At 39.7% G+C, this 21,544-nt stretch overlaps 1 long non-coding RNA gene across 1 annotated transcript in view; it reads right to left on the bottom strand.

The window, feature by feature from the left end:
• LOC129526206 (uncharacterized) overlaps positions 1 to 21,223 on the bottom strand; it is a 59,711-nt gene extending 38,488 nt beyond the window's left edge. The window contains exon 1 of the long non-coding RNA XR_008670824.2: positions 21,106 to 21,223. This is a non-coding gene — a long non-coding RNA (uncharacterized lncRNA). The remainder of the gene's footprint in view (positions 1 to 21,105) is intronic.
• Between the last annotated feature and the right edge of the window lie 321 nt (positions 21,224 to 21,544).

Raw genomic sequence — 21,544 nt, 5'->3', positions numbered from 1 at the left:
CTCCTTCTTTATTCTCCCAGCACACTGTTTGTATTAGTCTGTTCTCATGCTGCTAATAAAGACATACCTGAGATTGGGTAATTTATAAAGGAAAGAGGTTTATGGGCTCGCAGTTCAACATGGCTGAGGAGGCCTCACAGTCATGGCAAAAGACAAGAGAAGAAAGGAAGAGCAAAGCGACATCTTACATGGCAGCAGGCAAGAGAGCTTGTGCAGAGAAACTCCCATTTATAAAACCATCAGATCTTGTGAGACTTATTCATTGCCATGAGAACTATTGGTATGGTGGAAACCAGCCCCATGATTCAATTATCTCCACCTGGTCCCACCCTTGACACATGGGGATTATTACAATTGAAGGTGAGATTTGGGTGGGGACACAGCCAAACCATATCACCATTGTAGCACTAAACACACTACATTACATTTTTGTTTCCCCCGCTAGCCTGGAAGCTCCTTGATGGCAAGAACATTGTTTCATTCATTTTTATAACCATAAACCCTCAGCGATCATAGGCATTTGAGGAATCAAGGGAGTTAACGATGGTGGAAGAGCAACTCATCCCAGTGCCCTTGATTTGTAAACAGGGGCCTCAGTTTTAAAACCATATTTTAATCACCCACTATTTGTCTTTCCTCCCTCCACTTTCATCCCTTCATTTCTTCTCTCTCTAGATACTTCCCTCTGGCAATGCAGGCTTATCTTACCGTGTTCTTGCTTAAGAAATTCCAGAGGCTAATCTTGAAACAAAGCAGGCACAGAGTCCAGATTGCAGAATCCTCCCGCTTAGCGGGACTCATGAACAGTTAGTCCATGACCATTGGGCCAAAGTCAACATAATGCCAACTAGGTCTATCTCTTACCCAAGATAGCCATTGGAACAAGGCATACAGACCCCACACCCTGCACCACTCCCACATGTCTCCCATATCAAGTTTTCCTTTAAAACCCCTGTGGTAAATTGAGAAATTCAAGATGGTACTTGAGAACAGTTGTTCACCATCTTCTCTGTTTGCTGGCTCTCTGATCAAACCTGCTTTTTCTCTCACCAACCACCTCTCAGGTTTTCAAGCTGCAAGTACAGACTAATAGGCCCCCGAGGACACCATTTGCTCTGACCCTGTGTTCATCCAGTAACCTCCCTTCTCTAGCCTGGACACCTGAGGGACTTCCCACACTAGGAAGCAAGACCTGCAACATCATCAGCTCTTTGTGGCTCATGTTAGGTTCATCTCCCACTGTAAGTTAATCAAGAGGAGTGAGAGAAATGGCCAGAAGAACCATTCAGAAAGCTGGAAGGGCTCAGCTAATTTTTTGTTGTTGTTGTTTTGTTTTTTATTTTTATTTTTTTGAGATGGAGTCTTGCTCTGTTGCCCAGGCTGGAGTGTAGTGGTGTGATCTCGGTTCACCACAAGCTCCGCCTCCCAGGTTCACACCATTCTCTTGCCTCAGCCTCCCAAGTAGCTGGGACTACAGGTGCCCACCACCATGCCCGGCTATTTTTTTTTTTTTTTTTGTATTTTTAGTAGAGATGGGGTTTCACCGTGTTAGCCAGGATGGTCTCGATCTCATGACCTTGTGATCCACCCGCCTCGGCTTCCCAAAGTGCTGGGATTACAGGTGTGAGCCACCGCGCCTGGCCGGGTTCAAGTAATTTTGTAATTTTGCCAGAGGCCAGCCCAATAGTTTGAGCCCAAAGTGTTCTAGTTGGGAGATCTTAATGAGTCCCAGGAGGTTTTAGTAAGGTTACAGTGGTGTGTGTGTGCATCTGTGTGTGTGGTTAGACAGAGGGTGGGCTGACAATGATGGAGCTACTGCCTGAGTTTCCAGCATTCAGAGATGGCTGTGGCTGGGCTCTTCCAGAATTATCAGGTAGAATATTTCTGCCTTGAAATGAATATAAGAAGAAGTAAAAGAAAAGTGATGGGAGGAGGGAAGTCTTTTAAGGAAAGATTATTGTACTTAAGAAGACAGCCTTTCTAGTAAACCTCATTCCATACGCCAACTCCCTAACCTCTTTCCTGATTGTGGATGAGAAATTGTCAAATCCTATAAACTCTACGCTTGTGGCGAAGGTGCAGGATTGTTTGCCTAGCCAGGCTGTCTGAAAATCTGAACGCACTATGCTAATAGTACTCTCATCATGCACACTGATGCTTTGTTTCCATGCCCCCAAAGTCTTTGCTATGCAAATCAAACCACAGGGGCACTTTAACATGTAAATCACATAATCTCCCTCACGTGGGATGAATTGACGGATCTTAAACTCCTTGACTGTTGGGAGGTAATGAACTGTACTTATTTAGCCAGCGTTATTGCACTGGGCGTATCCCCTACACTGGGCTTTACTAGGTGGTACAGCTATACCAGGGGAGAGCTGGGGCAATTATTAATATTGCTTGTCAAAAGAATAGGAGAGGCTCAAATCTGAGAAATTCTGACTCCCTTTGGGGAGGAAAATAAAGCCCTCCTCAAAAACTGTGTTGAGTTCTGCGTCCCCCTTGAGAGGTGATGGGTTTTTCTTCTTTGATTAGTGAATGAACACTGAATCTTCCGGGGAAAGGCTGTTTTCAGCTTGTTTCACAGGTGAAAGGAGCCAAGGAGACTTAAAGAGACATTTCAGGCCCTGCAGCTGGGAGGAAATCCAGGCTGGGGCAAGAAGCCAGGAACCTGTGTGAAGGCTGTGGAAGGCTGTGCTTTCACCAGCTGCTGCAGTCCTGATCCCTAGTTTGTGGCTAAAGTCACTTAAGCACCTCGTGCCAGCTTCCTTTTCAGTAAAACAGGGATAATGCTAGGGATAGAGGGAGCAGTGACTAGATCCTGTTTGTAATGACAGCTGAGCTGCTTGGGCAAGATGTGCTTGTTCCAGAAATGAAGTGTGATTCCATTAAAATGTGTGATCTTTTGAAACAGCCTACCTTGTTTTGGGGTATGTGGTACTGGATTTATTTGTTGGGAACAAATTGATGAGAACAATATTTTGGCCTCAAGACATCAGTTTAAGCAAGGCACAGTTAAAAAGCAACTTCAGCTCTTAATGGGCTTTTACTCTCTCTCTATGCGTTCGAAGAGTTTGACAATTGTAACGTGCTCGTTTTAGCCATTACCTGTGTGGCAGTCCTCACCCGGGCACTGTTCCAGAACTTCTTTTGAGCTTAGTGTTTGGAACTCAATATACATTTTCTCATAGAAACAATGGCTGTAAGCCTTTTTGGGTGGTGGACAAAAATTGATCTCACCCAAATGTAGCTGAAATACTGTGCATTTGCAATGAAAAGTTAGCAAGAGAAATTAGAAATGATTATTAAAAATTCCCTTCAAAAATATTACAAAATGTATTTAAGTCTATCAAAACACACAAAATTTAAAACCACCAGACCCTAGGCCTAAGCTGCTTGCCTTAGCATGACACTTTTGGAGGAGTGGAAGCAGGAGTCCCCTTGGGGTATGACCCTAACGCATTGCTGGAATTTGCCAGCAAGGAGGAATGACAGAAGGATGTTGAACCAAATGGAGAGGGGAGAAAAAGTGGTTACATCACCCTAAACTCCTCCTGACATTATTGGGGTGAGAGGGTATGAAAGGTTCTCTGTGGCACTGCTCACTTTCACCTTCCGGTCCAAGACCCCTATTCCCCAGATTCTGGGAGCATTGCTGCTGAGGGCTCACAGCCTCTCTCCAGAAATTGCCCTCTGCCTGCTGGAGCTGCTTTGTCCTCAAGGTTATAACCCTTTCCTAGAGCAGCCTTTGCCTAATAATCTGTGGATTTGGGAATATAAAGCCCTGGCCACATTGCCTTAATTTGGAAACACTGAATAAATATGTTAGCTTCAGAAGGCCCTGTACAATTGGCCTCTGTTGTGACTACATCTCAGTTCAATTTCTTCTTCTACTCCAAACGTGTTTTCTTCAGTCCCTTGGATGTGTGGGTCCTAACTACATTCCCCCAGTAATTCTGCATGCAAATCTGTCTCAGAATCGGTTTCCCCAGGAACCTGACCCAAGACAAACAAGCAGACAATTAAGGGTAGGAATGGAGAGGCGATTAGTAAAGACTTTGTTATTATTAGTTGGTAGCAGAGGGCTGAAAGCTGATCTAGAGGAAAGGGGAGTACCCATAAGGATACTAGTGGAGAGAATAATAGAAATGATAAGAGCTATTCTGACAGGGTAGGCATTCAAGATTACTTCTATATGAAGTAGATCCAATGACTTAGTCAAAGCAACTAAAGCAGTCCAATCCTTATGCAAATAGAGGTCTGAAAACAGACAACCTACAGAATGGGAGAAAATATTTGCAAGCTATACATTTGACAAAGGTCTAATATCCAGCACCTATAAATAACTTAAGTTTACAAGAAATAAACAACCCCATTAAAAAGCGGACAAAGGACATAAATGAACATTGTTCAAAAAAAGACATACATGTGGCCAACAAGCATATGAAATAAGTTCAACATCACTGATCATTAGAGAAATGCAAATGAAAACCACGAGATACCATCTCACACCACTCAGAATGGCTATTGTTAAAAAGGCAGAAAATGTGGATGTTGGCAAGATTGCAAAGAAAAGGGAATGCTTACACACTGTTGATGGGAATGTAAATTAGTTCAACCATTGTGGAAAGCAGTGTGGCAATTCCTGAAAGAGTTGTAAACAGAACTACCATTCAACCCAGCAATCCCATTACTGGGTATATACCCAGAGGACTGTAAATCATTCTACCATAAAGACAGATGCATGTGAATGTTCATTGCCGCACTATTCACAATAGCACAGACATGGAAACAACCCAAAAGCCCATCAATGATAGACTGGATAAAGAAAACGTGGTACATATACACCATGGAATACTATGCAACCATAGAAAAGAATGAGATTATGTCTTTTGTGGGAACATGGATGGAGCTGGAGGTCATTGCAAACTAATACAGAAACAGAAAACCAAATACTTCATGTTCTCACTTAAAAATGGGAGCTAAATTATGAGAACTCATGGACACAAAGAAGGGAGCAACAAACACTGGGGCCTACTTGAGGGCAGAGGGTAGAAGGAGGGAGAGGAGCAGAAAAAATAACTATTGGGTATAAGTACCTGGGTGATGAAATAATCTGCACAACAAACCACTGTGGCACAAGTTAACCTATATAACAAACCTGCACATGTACCCCTGAACCTAAAATAAAAGTTGGAAAAAGAATTCAATTGAGTTGGTCCTTTAGGACTATGCTCTCTTTGAAGAAAAAAAAAAAAACAACCCCAAAACTCTGCCAAGTCTCAGGAAGACTTAAACTCTTGATCTTCCTCCAGAGTTTTAGCTTGAATAACATTGTCTTCATTTATTTTGCATTGCTATAATAGAATACCACAGACTGCATAATTTATAAAGAAAATAAATTTCTCTCTCACAGTTTTGGAGTCTGGGAAGTCCAATATTAAGGTGCCAACATCTGGTAAGGGTTTTGTTTTGTTTTGTTTTGTTTTTTTGCTGTGTCATTCCATGGCAGAAGGTAAGAGGATGAGAGAGAGAGAAAGCTCAAACTCACAGCCACAAGCTATTTTTATAATTGGAATTAAATTATTCATGAAGTTGGAGCCCTCATGATCTAAACACCCCCTTCTAGGCTCCATGTAAAACTGGCCCAATTGTCCCTTAGAACTCCCATAGAACTGATATTTATGGTTTTGTTTGAATAAACATAGGAACTGACCCTCCTAGTCTTAAAACTTGAGAAAGTTATATTTGTCTTATCTGAGTTCCTTTCTCAGGAAACCAACCATCAGTCCTCCCAGAGAGTATCAAAGAACTGAAACTTACCAAATTATGCATCTAAACAATGAGACACCAGACCTCTCACCCATCATGATTGCCTAACCAACCACTTGCTTCCTGTTGACAAACTCTTCTTCCTTACCCCTCCTTAATTCCTGTTTTCCTGCATGTAATTACATTTATTTCCTGCTATATAAACCCTTGATTTTAGTTGGTAAGGAGATGAATTTAAGACTCCTCTCCCATCTCCCTGGGTGCAGCACCCAATTAAAGCCTTCTTCCCTGGTAATACTCCTTCTCTCAGTGATTGGCTTTCTGTGCAGCAAGCAGTAGGATGTAGACTGAACCCCTGGTGTTTTGGTAACACACCTTCCAACACCGCTGCTTTGGGGAGGACACATTCAAACTATAGCAAACACAGTTCTATGGCTGAAGCAATTTGGAAGGGTTGCTTTCTCAGAAAGCCTCTTATTTAGTTCCAAGCCTGGTATTTCTGTATAAGATGTTCAAAGGTTATTGATCACAAAAGCATCTCTCCTCCAAATGACTTCTTGCTGCCAGCTGCAATCAGTAATGGTGCCAGATTGGGGTTGGGGAATTGCTTACCTTGCCAGTCTTAGGCTTGGGTTGTGGTATTACTCATTCTATAGCTGCAGTTCTTAATTTTATTACACTGAGCTTTTTCCTGTGCACTAGATACACACAAAATAAATGAATAGTATACAAAAGTGTTTCTAAGAGATCTAAAAGATTTCTAAGAGCTAGCCATCTACCTCCAAAGCTGAGACTAAAGTATGTCCAGCAAGCAGTGGGCTCTAAACAGATGTGAATGTATAGTGCTGTGGGAGAACTTGGGAGGCAGGGCAAAGATTTTGAGGTCAAAGTGTAATGATCTCCCATGACTGGCTGGCTGGAAGGACAAACCTCAGAAACTGGCTGTCAGGGTCCATCAACTCATGTTTTCCAAGTCTGTTTTCCTAAGGACCAAATGTGGTGCAATGCTATTATGGGATCTCACAAAACAATTTGAAGGCCAAACAGATTTTGACCTGACATGCTTGACAGACCCCTGAACAAAACATTATTTCATGCTCTGATGTTTAGCTATTGTTTTCCAGAAGGATGAAAAATGTAAAACTGCAGTGGTGATACCCATGCAAGGATCAGCAGTTTGTAGGAACTACCAGAATATGCAGAATTGTTCTTAAATCAGAGTGGGTGATTTAAACTCAATCTTCGCAAGTCCAGCACTGTGTTAGCTAATCAGAGGATAACAGATGCAAGGACTGAGTCTTAGGCAACTGAAATGGAAACCTAGGTTCTAGGGTAGAATTACTACTGGGATTGTTACAGAGAAAGTCTCTCTTAACATGTCAATAAGAGATCATTAAAAAACCCTCCGATTTGGAGCCACTGTGATGGTAAGATGTGAATCAAAATATCCTCAGAAAAGGCCTAAACCAGTCATTTATTAAACAAATGTCACTGAGTGCCAACCATGTGGTGCTCAGCAAATGTTTGAAAAGCTGCAAAAGTGAAAATTTCCTCCCAGACTGTTTGCAAATTATTTTACAGGGAACAAATAATTTCAGTTACTAATTTTAATATTTTAGGAATATTTTAACACTTTTATTGATCTCAGGGTAAAGTACAAACTCTCTACCAAGGTTTATAAAAGACTCTTTGTGACCCTGCCTCTGCTAATATTTTCATAGACTGTGTCCCTCAACTTTATGACCCATTCAGTATGGACTGTAAATGTGTCTTGCTCTCTTTCACACAAGCTCTTCTCTTTGTCTGGGAAACCATTTTCATTCAACAACTTTCCCTACCCCCTTCACCAATTCTCCCTTTGACCTGATAACACTTACTCATTTTTGTAGCTAATATTACATTTCATTTTTCTCTTAGGACACCTTCTATGAACCCCTAAAATTGGGTTAGGTGCTCCTACAACACTGCAATTTTCCCATTGTGTTAGTCTGCCTGGGCTGCCATTAAAAAATACCATAGACCGGCTGGCTTACAGAACAGAAATTTATTTTCTCACAGTTCTGAAGGCTAGAAATGCCAGATCAGGGTCCAGCAGGGATGGTTTCTGATGAAGATTTTCTCCCTGGCTTATAGATGGCCACTTTCTTGCTGTGTTCTTACATGGTGGAAACAGAGTAAGTTCTCTAGTGCCTCTTCTTATAAAGATACTAATCCTGTAAGATCAGGGCTCACACTTATGATCTCATTTAACCTTAATTACCTCCATAATGGCTCTATCTTTAAGTGCAATTACATTAAGGGCTGGGTTCCAAACATGAATTTTGAGAGCAGACAAACATTCAGTTCATAACACCCATTATATATTTCTTTAAATTTTTAAATTTTTAATTTTTTGGGGTACATAGTAGGTGTATAAATGTATGGGGTACCTGATATGTTTGATACAGGCATGGAATGTGAAATAAGCACATCATGGAGGATGGAGTATCCATCCCTTTGTACATTTATCCTTTGTGTTATAAATAACTCAATTATACTCTTTTAGTTTATTTTAAATGTACAATTAAGTTATTATTGACTATAGTCACCCTGTTGTGCTATCAAATAGTAGGTCTTATTCTTTGTAACTTTTTTTTATTCATTAATCATCCTTACCTCCCACCCCAGTCCCCCACTATTTTTCCCAGCCTCTGGTAACCATTCTGTGTCTGAGTTCAATTATTTTTATTTTTGGATCCCACAAATAAGCGAGATCATGTGATGTTTGTCTTTCTGTGTGCGGCTTATTCCACTCAACATCATGATCTCCAGTTTCATCCATGTTGTTGCAAATAGCAGGATCTCATTCTTTTTTATGGCTGAATAGTACTCCATTGTGTATATGTACCACATTTTCTTGATCCATTCATCTGTTGATGGACACTTAAGTTGCTTCCAAATCTTAGCTATTGTGAACAGTGCTGCAGCAATCATGGAAGGGCAAATATCTCTTCAAAATTCTGATTTCCTTTCTTTTGGGTATATACCCAGCAGTGGGATTGCTGGATCATATGGTAGCTCTATTTTTAGTTTTTTGAGGAACCTCCAAACTGTTCTCCATAGTTGTTGTGCTAATTTGCATTCCCACCAACAATGTATGAGGGTTTTCTCCATTATATTTCTTATCCAGGGCACCATTCACATTGTAGATTGTGAAAATGTACTTCAGGGGTGTCAATTACATAGACTACTTATCTTTATTTTTCATTAGAGCTTAAGCTTCATGAGGGCAGGAAACATGCTTATCTTGTTTATTATTGTCTTCTTAGTACTGACCACAGTGCTTCAGAAATACAAACAGTGCATATTTATTGAGTAAACTCAATACATATTTTGATAAGTATAATTCAGCAAGATCAAACCAGTTTGTGGCACTTATTCTCTTCACTTGAGGACAGTTTACTTGATTAAATCATGGGTTTCTGGTGGTAAAGCCATATTAACTGTGTCACCCTCTTGCTTTTCTTAAATGGATGTCTTCATCAAATGCACTTCTTCTAGAATGTTACTTTGACTATCTTCCTTCTGACACACTATTTCCTCCCTGATGTTATCTTCCTGTTCCAGCCTGCTTTTTTCTTTTGTGCCTCACAGGTTCTGACTATCTTGACTTTTAATCTTGACCCCTTCAATGATAGAAACAGACCCAGAGAGACAGAGACTTTCCCGGAGAAGTAGAGACATTCCCAAGGCCATTTGGTGATGCAGAAGCAGAGCTAAAACTGGAACCCGAGAGAGTGGAGCCCCGTATGACAAAAGCACTCTTAATTCCTCAAGTTAGGGGCGGACAGGGTAGGGGAAGTGGGGAATGGGGGAAAGTATCATTTACTGAAAAAAATGATCAACTAACAAGGGGATATTTGAATAATTACTATGTATAACATAACAAACTGGGTGCGGTGGGACTACAAAAAAAGAATAAATGGGTACTCCTGGAGCCTACAACCAGTTGGTAATACACAGAATCATGGAAAGTTAACCTTCAGTACAGTGGGAAGAAGAAATGCTTATCCAGAGAGTGAGGAGGAGTTCAAGGAGGGAGGGTCATTCTGGGGAAGGGTAGTCTAGAAAAGAGTCATGATGAGGTGGGTTAAAACCTTACCTAAAAGAATGACTTCAGATAGGTCGACTTTCAAACACCTTTCAAACTCATTCTTTCCACTCGAGGCCACAGAGTTAGATATTGTGGTCATTATTTCTTAAATTGTATTTAAAACAATTACACAACAAATATAATTCTCATTTTAAAAAATTCAGACAGAATACATATATAGTAAAAAGTAAAATGCATACACATAAATTATGAGGATTTTAAAAAATAAAAATGGGATCATGTGTTATAAATTATTTTGTGATTTGGTTTTACCCATTAAAATTATGTCTTGAGGCTGAGTGCAGTGGCTCAGGCCTGCAATCCCAGCACTTCAGGAGGGGATTGCAGGAGGCTGAGGCAGATGGATCGCTTGAGCTCAGGAGTTCAAGACCAGCCTGGAAAACATGGTGAAACCTCTTCTAGATCTTAGAAAACATGGTGAAACCTCTTCTCCAAAGAATACAAAAAAAAAAAAAAAATTAGCTAGGTGTGGTGGTGTGTACCTGTAGTCCCTACTCGGGAGGCTGAGGTGGGAGAATCAGCTGAGCCTGGGAGGTTGAGGCTGCAGTGAGCTATGATTGTGCCACTGCACTCCAGCCTGGGCAACAGAATGAGACCCTGTATGTATGTATGTTTGTATATATATGTACACACACACACACACACACACATATATATACACGTGTGTGTGTGTGTGTGTGTGTGTGTATAGAGAGAGAGAGAGAGAGACTGAGAGAGAGAGGAGAGATCTTTTGTTTTGTTTCAGGACACATAGCTCATTCTATTGTCTTCCCTTCTTGCCTGAACTTTGGCAATAAGACTACTCTGCTGATTTCTGGCCTCTTCCAGCATGTTCTTTTCCCATTCATTGTCAGTAATATTTTTCTAAATTGTACATACAATTATGTCATTCCTTTGCTTAGAGTCTTTTATTGAAACCTGCATCAGCTAAAAATATTTTGATAGAAAGTAACAAAAAATAAATCCCAAACTGGCTTAAATAATAAATAGAATTTTACTGGCTTACTTACTAGTTTGTTAGGGCTGCCATAACAAAATACCATAGATTAGGTGGTTTAAACAACAGAAATTTGTTTTCTCACCGTCCTGGAGGCTGCAAGTCAAGGAGTCAGCGGGTTTGTTTTTTTCTGAGGTCTCTCTCTTTGGCTTGTGGATGGTGGTACCCTCACATGGTCACCAGTTGGAATGGACTAGGGCCGTCTCTAACAGCCTCATTGTAGCTTAATCACTTATTTAAGAATCCTGTCTCCAAATATAGTCACATTCTGAGCTATTAGGGGCTAAGGATTCAACATATGAGTTTTTTGAGATACAATTCAGCTCATAAATTCACATAATTGATGATCTCAATATAGGTGGACTTAAGGTAAGGCTTGATTTTGGGGTGTTTGGGTTTATACTGTTTCTGAATTCCTAGAACCATGTAAATCTCCCAGTGAAAAATGGAGGCTGGTGGGAAGTAGAGGAGATGTGCTGAGGGAGCAACCACATATTTGCCCCGAAGCACGTTATTGTTTTGAGAATCAAGTGTAAATTATTTAGCATGATTTATAAGGCCCTTTACCATGTGGTCTCTTTTTATCTTCTCTTTTCTTTTTCTTTTCTTTCTTTTTTTTTTTTTTTCTTTTTTTGAGACAGGGACTCATCGTGTTACCTGGGCTGGAGTGTAGTGGCACAATCTTGGTTCACCACAACCTCGACCTCCTGGGCTCAAGTGATCCTCCACCTCAGCCTCCTGAGTAGCTGGGACCACAAGCTCATGGCACCATGCCTGGCTAATTCTTGTTTTTTTGTTTTTTTGTTTTTTTTTGGTAGAGACAGCGTTTTGCCATGTTGCCTAGGTTGCTCTTGAATTCCTGAGCTGAAGTAATCTGCCCACCTCAGCCTCCCATCATTTTATCTTTTGAATATAATTTTTCTATCATATATACATTCCATCCAATATGGCAATGGTCATCTTGCAATTCCATATTTATCTCATTCATTCTTATGGACTTATCCCCTTTTCTGGAATCACCTAAACTAAATGTCACCTCTGTGAAACCTTTATTCACCTTTCTCTGTTACCAGAAGGGCTGGTGTCCATGGCTTCTAAGGTCATGCATTATACAACTCCAAGCATGTTTTCACATATACTGTAACATAAATATTGCCTCCTGGGTTGTACAGTGTAAAATCTTCATAATTGTACGTGATTGCCTTGGCCTGCTTTCCTTAATATAAAATTACATTGTAATAGTTTACTTAAATGTCTGCCATCCTTCTAGTCTGTAAGGCCAGCAAACTATAACTTAAATAGTACAGTTATATTGCTTGCTGTTTTAAGATATTTATCATTCTTCTCAACTACTAAAACACTAAAATATTTGTTAAATGAGTGATTCAATCAATATATATCATTTTTAGTGCCAAGTTAAAAAATTATTTAACCACGACATCATTCTTATGAGGTAGGTATTATTTTCTTTATTTTTCAGCTAAGGCAACTGAAGCTCAGAGAAGTTTAGTCATTTGCCCAGGACCACACAGCTAGTAAGTGACAGAATTGAATAGTGCTCTCTCACTCTCTCTCTTTCTCAAGTCAGGGTTTTCAGTTCTGATCAATAGTGGACATAAATTTCAGCATCGAGAATGATTATGTCTTGTTTAGTTGCTTTACTACATAATGGAAAGACTGAACACACAGTCTACCTCCTAGAGTTCCCAGGAGTAAATGGTATTATGCATACGACTGTGCTCTGAGCACAGAGGTACCTATACTAGGCAAATATAAGGTATTATTTTATAATAATAGTTTTGTATTAATAGCTTCCAATTCCATAACTAGCCTAGGATGCATGTTTTAAGAGATGCATGTTTTAATATTTTTATTGATGCAATAATGGAATCTTGAAATAAATTTGCAGATCAGTGCTGTGGCCCCAAAGGGAAGAAAAGCAACCTAGTTTTAGGGCTTATCTAAGGACCAAGATGAAGCAGCTTTGCAAGAAGTCCTCCTTTTGCCATTAGCTCTCATTAGCTGAATTCAAATTCCAGTAGTGATAATACACAATTCTTCAACTGCATATAGATTCTGCCTCTATAAAAGGAAAAAAAATCTGTAAATGTAACCATTTCTCCCTTGTCAGCTAATGTAACATAGTAGTAACTATAAAACAGTTTTCTTTAGGTGCTTTTGTGTGATTTATTCCTCCTGGCATGGATGGGGATATGAGCAGCATTTTGTTTCAATAGAGCTTTTCTGTAGCTTTTAACCAGTTACAAAGGGCGTCTGTCTATACCTGGACACAATCCTGCAATAGAAATGAAACAGGCTTTTAAGGCTTGAAAAAAAGGAAAATAGAAGGCCAGGGGCAAATTGTCGTTTCATCGTTTTGTGAAGCAAATATTATATATCTGGGAAAAATATTTTTTAAAAGTATATAATTTAGGAGTGTCTAAAGGTGTTTTGTTAGGTCAATTGTGTATCAGAAGTGTGAAAGGAAGGGCTTATAGATCTTTAAATGTCCCCCAGATAAGTGAGCTTAATCTATTTCAAATTATACTTCCCACTCCCTGATCTGAGAGAAGGGCTTTCTGTCTTGCTTTCAGTACTTAAAATCTGAAATAATATAGACTCGACTACCCAGGGATCTGCCTCTTGGTCTGGTGCTTTGTCACCACAATTGAGATAGGCAGGTTGGAAGCAGCGGCGTGCTCCCCAGCATCACTCACAAAAGTGGAAGGTAGTGTTGTCTGCCTTTTTTCCAGAGGCTGGCTGGCACAGTACTCCCCTTGAGTTTCTGCCAAGGCACATCACTAAATAAGAACGAGGTAAAATAAGGATAAGATTTAACTGCTTCTTTCCAGGGAAGCTTGGAGACAGTATCACTTCCTTTTTTTAAAGTTGGAGGCAGTTTTATTGGTTTAGGTAAATCCCATGGGAAATGAATAAGTAAAGTTATCAACTGACATGCTTCAGAGGCTGAAAATAGATCCCAGAACATGATTTCCTTTTTGTTTATCAACCATATGTATTTATTCCTGGTTTTCTTCTCATAGGCTTCCGGATTGGGGGAGTCAGAGATAGTAATAGCTGAAAAGAACTGATCTTTTTTAGTTTGCTTGTTTTTGGGAATTATCTCCCCAACATTTTATTTAAAAAATTTTCAAACGTACAGTATAATAAGCATTTTTCACATTTGCTTTCTCTCTCGCTTTTTCTCTTTTTTTTTTTGGCTGAAAGTTTGAAAGTAAGTTTCATGCAGAATCATGATACTTTCTCTCAAAATATTTTAACATACATCTCCTAAGAACAAAGATATTACCCTATCATTATCATATCCAAGGTATTTAACATGCATACAATAGTATATTGTAACATGCAGTTCAATTTCAAATTTCCCCTAGTTGTCCCAATAATGTTTTTTATAGTCATTCTTCTGTTAAATCCAAGATCCAAGGAAGGATAACACATTGTGTTTGCTTCTCTTGTCTCTTTAGTCTGTGTCCATCTAGAACGGCTCTCCCTTGCCATTTTGTAGTTTGCAACATGAATATTTTCGAAGACTCCAGGACAGATGTCCTAGAGAAGGTTCCACAATTTGAATTTGTCTGATACAATTCTACCAAGGCAACTGTGTTCAAAACCTACTTAATTATTTCTCTTTTTTTGTGTGTGGTTATATTATCAAGTTGATATATAGTTAGATTCATTTGTTTCTGTTTGATTTCACTTTTAAGAGTTTGCTTTTGGTAAGTCCTTTTTAATATAAATTTAAATTTAGAATTATGAAACATTTACATGATTCAAAAGGCAAAACTTCATTTAAAATGTCTGTTCAGAAGTTTTATTCCTGTTTCTTTCTCCAAATTTCCATCCACCCCTTATGATAAACCATTTTCATTAGTTTCTGATTTGTTCTTCCTATATTTTATTTTTTAAAAATAAGCAAAAAAGTTATACATGAATTATATATACACATAGGTATATATGGATGTATATACATATGCATAGGTATATATGTGTGTGTATATATATGTGTGTGTCTATATATACATATATATTTTCTGCCCTATGGGAAACATATATAAATATTATCTATCAATCTATATATCTTCTGTGGCTGTGCATTTAGGTTTTTCCCAATATTTGCTATTACAAATAAAGCCTTAGCAAATAATCTTGTGCCTATGCTGTACTTGTGGAGGTGCAACTGTGAGTATGGGTGCCATGCTATACCAAAGGTAAGTGCATATATCATTTTAGTACATATTGCAAATTGCCCTCCATAGGGTTGTATCATTCTTCAACTCCACAAGCAATGTGTGAATGGATCTGGCATGAATCTGAACACTTTACATTATCTCACTGAATCCTCACAACAACTTTTCCTTATTATGACATTATTTCTTTGTTTTATGACCCTTATGTATACGTAGGAGATTAAGGCTCAGAGATCTTCAGTAATGTCTCCAGGGTTGTATGGTAAGTAACCGGCATAGCTAGGATTTGAACCAAGATGTTGACTCCAGACTCATGCAACTAACCACCTCACTGTACCATATACTCCTTACATTAACTTTCTTGAATCATATTTTTGGTGTATGGATAGGATTAATAGGAAATTTCCTATTCCCAGAGTTGATGTTCCTGAAAACCTCAAGGACTTCTGGAGAATCAAAAGAACTTACTAACTTAAGGAATGCCAGAGAAGTAAGAGAACAGCTTTCATGTTCATCCTGTTTCTTAAGGAGATGAGTGTTCAATCCAAGTCCCTAGGTCTCATCCAAAGATTCTAACCTAGTAGGTTTAGCTATGACAGCAAGAGCCTTTGAAAGAGGAGAAGTTGGCCGGGTGTGGTGGCTTACGCCTGTAATCCCAGCACTTTGGGAGGCTGAGGCGGGCGGATCACGAGGTCAGGATATTGAGACCATCCGGGCTAACATGGTGAAACCCGTCTCTACTGAAAATACAAAAAATTAGCTAGGCGTGGTGGTGGGAGCCTGTAGTCCCAGCTACTCGGGAGGCTGAGGCAGGAGAATGGTGTGAACCCAGGAGGCAGAGCTTGCAGTGAGCCAAGATCGCGCCACTGCACCCCCGCCTGGGTGACAGAACGAGACTTCGTCACAGTAAAAAAAAAAAAAAAAAAAAATGTTTTAGGAAGGCTCCTCTCTCGGAACAAGGCATGAGACTACAGAGAGTTGGATCCAGTTCTAAGGCAGAGTGGGCTGCTGGGAGGAAAACAGGGAATCAAAACCAAGGTAAACAGTTTAGGATTTGGGGCAGGCTCCAGTCCCAGCAGAGAACTGGAAAACAAACCAGGAACCTGGAGAGGCTCTTAGGACCATACTTAGGGGGTCAGCTTTTCCCATGACAGAGATAAGAAGTAAATAAACATTTCAGATACAGATAAATGCTATGGTCCAGCACAGTAGAACAGAGAGGAGTTAGGATGTTTAGGGAAGACCTCTCTGAGAAGGTGGCCTTTGAGGTAAGATATGAACAATGAGTTGGCCAAAGACCTGGGGGCAAGAAACTTCTAGGCAAAGAGAACAGCAAATACCAAGTCCTGAAGGGAAAATGAGGCTGGAAAAATACGTTACATAAAGTCTGGTAAAGCTGGAATAGGTAAAGCTGGAATAGATAAGAGGAGGTCAAAGGCACAGATCAGGCGGGGCCTTGTTGTTTAAGGTAAAAGAATTTGGGCCAGGTGCGGTGTCTCACGCCTGTAATCCCAGCACTTCGGGAGGCCAAGGCGGGTGAATCCCGAGGTAGGAGTTTGAGACCAGCCTGGCTAGCATAGTGAAACCCCCTCTCTACTAAAATTACGAAAAATTGCCGGGCATGGTGGTGGGTGCCTGTAATCCCAGCTACTCAGGAGGCTGAGGCAGGAGAATTGCTTGAACCTGGGAGGCAGAGGTTGCAGTGAGCAGAGATCGCGCCATTGCACTCCAGCCTGGGCAACAAGAGTGAGACTCCCGTCTCAGAACAAAAAAAGAGTTTGGACTTTATTCTAAGTGCATCTGAGCATGCTTGGGGGAGGCAAGTTTTGATGGATTTCTGGAATGTGTTGCAATTTAGTCATCAGGAAATGTATTTAAATTCAGTTCTATGAGATATGATAAGTTCTAAGGAGACAGGAATAGAAATAACTGCTATTGATTGTAAATACTCATTTAAGTAAGAGTTATGCTATGGATTGAATGTTTCTGTCCTCACCTAAAATTCATGTTAGAACTTTAATCTTCAGCAAAAAGGTACTTGGAGATGGGGCCTTTGAGAGGTAATTAGGTTATGAGGATGAAGATCTCAGGATGGAATTAGCGCATAAGAGACCTAAGGGAGCTTGCTTTCTCTCTTTACTCTCTGCTGTGTAAAATGAGAAGACAGCCATCTCCAAACCAGGAAACAAGCCCTCACCAGGCACCGGAAATGACAGCACCTTGATCTTGGAATTCCCAGACTCCAAAACTGTGAGAAATAAATTTCTGTTGTTTAAGCTGCTCAGTCTATGATATTGTTTTTTAATATGTATAGCAGCTGAACTGACTAAGACAAGTTTTTTTTTTTAAGGCAGGGTATAATAAGAGGCTGAATGTAAGGTTTGGCCAGTGGTGTGAGTTAAAGGACATTTACACAAAAATAAGTACCTTGCTACTCATGCTTATTGCCCCCAGATGATTTATCAAGCCAAGTATATTCTTCACATTCTAGTAAGGATACAGTACTTGTTACAGTACTATATGCATAGTAAACATATTTCATTTCATGGAAAGAAATAAGAATTTTAAAATATCTTGCTATGTGCCACATGTGAAACTCAGAATGTATGCCACTGATGAATTCAAATAGAGAGTACAATTTCCCCACACCCGGTTCATCAAATTTTCATTTTTTGTGTGTGTGACATCAGGTAACATAAGCTTTCTTTTGATTATGTCTCTCATTTTGCCCTCAGTATTTTTTGTAGATTCCTGAAATCAGAGAAGTTTACCATTAAGTGAGAAATCTAGCTATATTGGCATAAATCCTGAAGAAAGAATGAAAAAAAAATGGCATCATGCCATATCCTAATCATGATAGAGCTAAAATAGAGTAAATGGCAAGAGTGTAACTTAGAAGAAACATTGAAATGAAATGAATGACAGTAAATATATTTAAAAGTCATGACAGGCACATCAAAATAAGGATAATTTAGTACTAAGTCATCTTTATAAGGAAAAAACTCAAACATAAAATTTAACATTTAAGCAAAATCATTATTAGCCAAGTAAAAATTCAGTAAGAACACTAAAAACATATGCTTTACACATTTTAATTTTTCTTCTTAGGCTGATCTATAAGGTATGTCAATGATCCAGGTATTTTTAAATATCTAGGTGTTTGATACCATGTAGACAAAGACTGCAGACATTTGGCTCAATTTTCTATTTTTATCTGGCTATTTAGAATCATATAAATCATATAGAATCATATAAAATCATATATCATATAAAATCATATAAATCATATACAAAATCACACAGCATGAACCATCTTTTCAAATCATATAAATTAGGCACAGACCATTTTCCTTGTAGGCAACATATAATAAAATCAGAGGAACGACCATAGAATCAACTAAAGATGATAGCTGTTTAATTATGAAAGATAATCATTTATTAGTTGATAGCTGTTTATACAATAAACATTTTTAAAGAAGTCCTTCTGTGGAAATCTACCTGGCAGATACTTGTGGCTGTCAAAGGGTGATAATATTTGGCTGATGGAAATAGACAAAGTACACAAGTAGCTTTAATGCAGGTAAAAGATACTATTTATTGTACACAGATGGCCTCTTATTATGGAGGTACAGCAACCCTCAGGGTTGAAGAATGATGATTTCCTGGACTTCAGATCCCCCTGAGGATGCCTGGTGGACCCTGACAGCATGTAACTGGGATAAGGAGTGTTTCAAGCCTGCCCAAGAAGCTTTTTCATTTCTAAAGGGATTCCTTCTTGGTTTTTGCCAAGTTTTATGGAGTTTCTGGCTCCCTATTCACCTATCCCTAGTGTACTGTACTCCTGCATGTTAGCTGTGAGCCTGGCCAAACTGTAGACCAGCTTCCCAGGCATCTTATCCTCCTACTAGGTCTATTCCTATAGGCTGTTACTAGTTCCACTAGTTCCTTCTACACACAGATGCGCGCACACACACACACATACACACACACACACAGAGAAAGCTGGAAGAATTTGAGTTTGTTACTAAAGTAAGAAGTACAAAATGGAAAAATCAGTCTAAGACTATAGAATGTTGTCAGTTTAATTGATTGAAGCCATCCTAATGATACCCAGGGTCTGTCAGTGGTTAGACTTCATCTGATGGGCAATAGGGAATCATTGTACATTCTTGAGGAAGGGAGAGCTAAGATGAAAATGATGTTTGAGAAAAATACTGATGGATTCTTTATAGTGGCCTGGAGATGGGATAAATGGAAGAGAGGTAAAATAAGTGATATAGGCATGAGAAGCACAGGTTTGTCTACCTTTCTCTACAACCTTCAACAGTTTCAACAATTGGCTATGTTCCTAACTTGAGTCAGGAGCCTTTTATAGGTGATCTCACTGGGAGGTAAGATTTAAAGGGAAATGACTGGAGGCAATCAGGTAGAGCAAACCTGTCTGTTCTCTAAGGGGCCAGCAGACATGAATGTGGTGGCTAGATGTGGTGACAAGAGTTTCTTAGAGAGCTAAGTTAGCCTTAACAATCACAGAGGCTGAAAATATTTGAGAAATGCCTATATACAATGGGATGGTGAAGAACTGACTTAGGATATAAGATTATCCCCAGGGGATCTTGGCATAGAGTCTAAAGAAGAGTCTAAGGAGGATATACAGCTCATCTGTGTCCGTCAGAGTACAGCCAGGACAAAAAATACACAACTGTTATTTTAATAGAAGGAGTTTAAAATAAAGAATTTTTAACTAGGAATTAAAGAAATGAAAAGGCAAAAAGAGAACACTAAGTATAACCCTAGGCCTGGAGGATGAGGGAAGAGGTTGAAATTATTAACACTTAGTGACTTGGAAGAGAGGCTCTTCAGAGCTGGTGAACCAGAGAGGTGAGATGAGGCTGGTCTTTAAGCGTTGGAAAAATTGCAAACTGGAATCAGCTATTCTACTGGAACAAACCGGTGTAAGGGTTGCTAGAGTGACATAGGAACAGGAAACTAAAATAAGAACCAAAAACCAAGACAGGAGCAAGACGCAAACAGGAAGTGTTTGTGGTCCCTGCCTTTAGCCTAGCTGTCTCCCTCTGGTGCCCTCTAGTGACAATGCCTAACAGAACCTCTGGCAAAAGAAAAATAGGAGTCTCAGCCCTAGCATTACCAAAGGGAATATAGAAAAATGAGTTTGATGCTGAGACAATAGTCTAATAACGGGGCAGACATGCATATTCACTAGTTGGTAGGATGAGTGTCATGACTAGAGTGAAGTGACGAGAAGACACTCAGTCATGGACATTCTGGGACAGAACATAATTGAGACAAACAATGAGGTCAGAGTCTCTTCCCAAAGGAAGACTTATATCTTGAGAAAATCTAGAAGCTAGTGATAAATAATAATAATGCTATCAACAGCATTATTTCATGAGTTCTTTCTATGAGCTAGACAAAGTTATGGCCCATCTTATTTAATCTTCACAACAGTACTAAAACGGTAGGTAGATATTATTCTACCCATTTTGCAGATGCGGAAACAGGAGTCAGGCAGAAGAATATCTAGTATGGTTGATAGATCATGATTGAAACCCAAGTTTTTCTGATTCTATGGCCTAGGAACAAAAGTGTTACTTGGGTTTGACTCATGATTTTCAGCTTCATCAAATTGCTTAAAAATCACTATCAGGGATTGCTTTAGTAAATTTCAACTATCAGCATGGGAGAGTATGTATAGAAGAACATGGGGAAAATTAAAACTTGTGTTGAGAATAGAAGTGCCCATACAAAAAACATCTACAATTACATGTGAGGACTTTGTAGCAACCCTGTGCATGCTCCACAAATATTGTGTAATAAATATACCAGTGCTGGATACAGGTTAAGATGGCAGATAGGAGGCAGGACTAGCTTGCAGCTCCTGCTCGGATGGACAGAGCAGCATGTAGAGACTCACGTCATGAACTTTTGCTCCAATAACTACCATAGGAACATACCAGTAAAGCAGAGAGAATCCAAAGACCCTTTGAGGGAACTAGATCACTGCTTCAGACTCCTTGAGATGCTGAAAAACTGTGAGTCTGCTTGCTTTCTCAGCAAGAAGGCTGGTGGTCTGGAGCAAGTTTTCAGACATGGTCACCTGCTGCCAGGAAGTAGACTCGGTGCTGTTGTGGGGGCACAGTGGGAGTGAGACCGGCCTTTAGGCTTTTGGGCTGTGTGGGGAGGAGGTGAGGCCTGTGACTGCTGGCTTTCCCTGGTGACCTGTATGACTCAGCAGAGGCAGCCATAATAGCCCTGAGAATATAACTCCATTGGCCTGAGAACCACACCTCCATCACCCATAGCAGCCGCAGCAAGCCTTGCCCGAGAAGAGACTGAGCTCAGACATGGCTAAACCTGCCCCCACCTGATGGTCTTTCTGTACCCACCTTGGCA

The sequence above is a fragment of the Gorilla gorilla genome, chromosome 14 (genome assembly GCF_029281585.2).
Source record: "Gorilla gorilla gorilla isolate KB3781 chromosome 14, NHGRI_mGorGor1-v2.1_pri, whole genome shotgun sequence".
In the NCBI taxonomy this organism is placed as follows: Eukaryota; Metazoa; Chordata; class Mammalia; order Primates; family Hominidae; genus Gorilla; species Gorilla gorilla.
Note: the sequence above shows the minus strand (reverse complement) of the source record. Positions and strands in the feature narration are given on the sequence as shown.